A 4,640-nucleotide genomic window follows, 5' to 3' on the forward strand; every position below is an offset into this window, starting at 1 on the left:
CAGGTTACAGCCCTTGGAGCCATAGACACACGTTGGAGCCAGCCCTATCACACTCCTGACCTTCAAGGTCTGCAATTCTAGAGACTGCTGAGAGAGGATCTCCCCTAGGTGAGACTGATCTTGCATTCTCTTGATTTGAACTGAGATCTGTTCTCATTTTCAGTTAAGGAGCTTATTTATTCTTCTGTATTTCCTGGCATATTCTAATTTTTGGAATTCCTCCAATTTCTTTTCCCTGGTTTGCCTGGATAAATGGTTTTCCTTGGTATTCAATACTTGTAATGGTCTTTTATGTAATTAACATTTGGTGGGAAGGGATAAGTTGGCAAGTAATTGTAAGCTAAAGGCTTCTAATTTCCTTAAGCAATCAATAAAGTAACTTTTCTTTTGAACCTAGATTGTAACTGGGAGTGTGTTGGTAAATGTTTAACAATATGCTGCATGTTCTTCTCAGTTTGTGTCCATTTTTATAAGAAAAAATACAGAATCTCTGGCTTTCAGTTTCCTCATCTGTCAGTCAAGGGTTTGACTAGATTCACTGATTCATTCGATTGATATTCATTAAGAGCTGACCATACACAAGGCAATGGGGATACGAAATTAAAATATCATACAGATACACTTCCTTTCTTTACACTGTCTTGTGCATAAGTCCTTAATAAATGCTTTTTCATTCATTCACCTGTCACAACTGGAGATGCCCTCCCTCATTTGCCATCCTCTTTTACCTTCTCTTTCTGCTCCCAGTCTTTGTTTTCTCATCTTGTCACTTCCCCTGACTAAGGATGCTCAAATGGAGTCACCAACTCCATGCCTTCCCATGGGACAGAGAACCACCAAGTATTACCATCTGCCATGCCTCTATATCCTCTAAACCCAGGCACTGTCATCTCACTTAGTGACTAGCCTAAAGACCCCCTGGGCCTTGTCATTGGACCATCTGATGTATGATTAGGACTTCCAGGCCTTTCCATCTAGTCTGCCGCCATATTTTCTTTGGTATTATTTTCCTCAATTAGAGTGTGAGCTCCATTGTATCACTTTTTCTTTTCGTACCCTCAGTTCTTAGCCAGAGACACACTGTATCTTGACCCCAACATAGGGACGTCATTTTGGTCCTCTTTGAGAACAAAAGACAACCAACCAACCAACCAATATATATATTTCACCACTTTTACACTGTACCATTGGGCTGAGTGACTTAAAGCTGTCTTCTGCTGGTGACCTCTGGCAACTTTTTTTTTTTTTTATCTTGTCAAAAGTGAAGTTGCAGACTGAGTTGGGACTTTAGATCTCACTAGAAGTGACAGGTTGCCAGCTATTTGGGGAGATCTTTTTTGTTTGTTTCTTTGCTTAGATTTTTAAGTATAATTTTTAAAAGTCAGATTATATACAGTAAATAAATGCCCTTTAATCTATAATACCAGTTTGTTTTCTTTTGGGGTCAATCAAAGCAAGGATCAAGATAAGAATCTGGATTTGAAATGGGGGAGTGAAGATGAGCCAATTTGTGATAAATTTATAAAATTTTGACTGATAATTTTACATTCTAAACCCTAGTTTCAGCCAAGTTAAAAACCTGTGCCAAGGGCTCAGGAGGAAGTGATCTAGACAGATTCCTGGACATCGCCTCTTACTCACCTACCTTTCTTCCTCTAGTGCTTATGCAGGGGGCAGGCACATCAATATCACTAGAGAAGAAAACTTCCTGGATCTGAACCCACCAACAACTGCCCCTTACCTATGGGGATGTCCACCTAACCCGCTTTATGCCTTCATCGAGGATGACCTCAATAAAGATTTGTAATATTCTGTAAAAAAAAAATGATGTCTACATGATTTGCTTTTTTCTGTAGTAATATTGCCTGTGATTCCCCACCTTGCCCCCCACTATCAGGTAGTCAGTCACCTCTCTTTAAGGTATTTTGACATGTAACCATTCAATGTCCTCAGAGTTGTGCCACCTTCCTTACAGATGACCTCTGGCTTAATTCAATCTTGTTCAGTTGTTCTTCCTGTTGCTGTTTGTTTGCCATTTCCCCCTTGCTTAGTTAGCACATCTATGACTGTGATATTAGATGACAGATTGGATTGGTGATACAGTGAATAGAGAGTGCTGGCCCTAGAGTCAGGAAGACCTAAGTTTAAATTCTGCCTCAGACATTGCTGTGACCCTGGACAAGTCACTTAAGTCTGCCTCATTTCCTTCACCTGTAAAATGGAGATAATTATAGCACCTGCTTCCTAGGTTTTAAAGTGCTATGTAAATGCCAGTTATTATTTTTAGAGTGCAATGTGGTCACTCCATTGTAATTTGATGAAGAAAATAATTTTTATAGTGTAGCATATAGAGAACTACTGTGTAACCCTATGTAAATGTTTCAAGGGTAGGGTACCCCAATAATGGTACATGGTACCCCAACTTGGCATGACCCATGGCCCCAGTGCAAGGGCCAGGGGGAGAGAAACCCAGGAAAGCCCACATAGCCCCAAAATGTAAAAAACTGTATAAATATAGATGAACATTCAAGTATTTCTGATAAAGAGGCCACAGCTGAGTAGGAACTTAGAAATTACAAACACAGAAGGCAAGAGAAAGATAAATTTTATTTGAGCAATTGGATGGGGTTGTCTTGCTAACATTCAAATGAGGGAAGAAGTATTTCTTCAGAACCTTAATGTCACCAAGTGGTAGTGAGAGAGTTAAATAAGAAAAAACAGAGGTCCTGGGGGAGGGTGGCTTGCTTCTGTTCTGAAGGGCCTGAAAAAGGGAAAGAAAAAAAAGAGTCAAAGAAATATACTAGTATTAGAAAGAGGAAAATGGAGAGGAAATTGCTATTTCTCATAATTGGGGTACATTTGAAAAAGAATATACCAACATGGAAAAAAGGGTGGGAAGATGGACATCAGATGAACCTGACTCTTATCTGAAATGGGACCAAGGAGTTTTGAGCACATAAACATATACACACAAAAAGTATATCAGAGAAAGATGCTAAATTCAACAGGGTCCAACAGTGGAGAGGGAGGAAAGTGGCTAAGAGGGAAGATGATAGTAGAGAGGGAATAGCTGCAAGGAAAACAAACTTCTTGAGGAAGAGAGACTAAAAAGGAAAAAAACCCCAAAAAGGTGAGCAAAGAATTAGATCTAAGAACATGCCTTATATTTCCTCCTAGATAATTGGGAAATAGATGAATGAATTTCAGTATATAAGTGTTATTGTTGTTCAGTCATTTTCAGTCGTGTCTGACTCTTTTTGACCCCATTTAGGGTTTTCTTGGCAAAGATATTTCCCATACTCTGTAAAGAATTTCTTGACTTGACACAGGATGGGAAGGCAAGGATGGGTGGTAAACAGAGTGTTTTGCCATTTCTTTCTCCAACTCATTTTACAGGTGAAGAAACTGAGGCAAACAGGGTTAAGTGACTTGCCCAGGGTCACACAGCTACTGAGTGTCTGAAGCCAGATTTTGAATTCAGGAAGATGAATCTTCCTGACTTCAGACGTGGTATCCACTGTACCACCTAGCTGCCCCCTAAATATGAATGTAGTAGAAAATTATTGCACAGTAAGAAATTATGAAAAGAGACACTTTCAGAGAATCCTTGGGAAATGTGAACTGTTAGAGTGAAGTTAGCAGATCTAGGAGAACAGCTTATTTATTATACAAGTCCTGCAACAAATGTAATGACCAACCACATCTCCAGAAGACCTAGGATAAAGCATGTTGCCCCCCTCCTGGGAAAAAGAAAAAGAGATGGTACATGAGATGCAGTAAGAAAAATACATTTGTATAGATTTGTTTGCCTGATTTAGGTTTATTGGTTCCAAGAGTTTTTTTTTCTTTTTCTTTGTTAACTGAGAGGCCGGAATTAGGGGGATGGTAAGCAATGATGATACCCCCCAAAAGACCATTGAAACAATTTTTAAATCCGCAAAGATAACAGAAAGGAAGCACAGAGAAGCAAGGGTTTTATAAGTAATGTGTAGGATTTATTACATTCTTTAAAAACAAGTGGTATGAAATGGAGATTTGAGGTTTCAGAGAAAAGTCATTTTTGGGTCCTGAAGAGTGTATGGAAATGTTCTTTTTTTGGTGTTTTAAAAAGGAGGGAAAAAAAGCATTTGTAAACAGTCCTTCGGGGTTGGTAAGTGACCTAGGGAGCCCGAGAGTATTTATTGCATTTATTCTAGACCTTTTCTACCTTCCCAATTCCCAAATAAGCACATAAGCAAGCATAGTGTGCTAAATTATTTTTATGTATCAGTATCAGGAAGAACAAATCAAAACAGAAAGGAAGGAGCAAACAGAATACTCAGTGTTGGACGTAGGGGAGGGTATGACATTGATAAGTTCAGGAAGGAAATACTTCCAGTGATTTCTTTGCTTAGATACTGAAAAGGGGACAATTCATCATGGCCTTCTCTCTCCGTTTGAACCATGGAGAAGGGGAAAACATTCATGAGGGGGCTGTCTCTCCCAAACGGGAATTAGTTCACAATACAGGGGCCACACCTACCGCAGCAGGACCTCCACAATCCCCTGTTCTCGAGTCTCTGTGGATGCAAATGAAAGGCAGGAAACTCCTGACATCTCTCTCTCTCTCTCATTCTCTCTCTCTCTCTCTCTCTCTCTCT

Source organism: Petaurus breviceps, unplaced genomic scaffold (assembly GCF_028583685.1).
Source record: "Petaurus breviceps papuanus isolate PSGF00001 unplaced genomic scaffold, PetGlider_PUasm1.0 180, whole genome shotgun sequence".
In the NCBI taxonomy this organism is placed as follows: domain Eukaryota; kingdom Metazoa; phylum Chordata; class Mammalia; order Diprotodontia; family Petauridae; genus Petaurus; species Petaurus breviceps.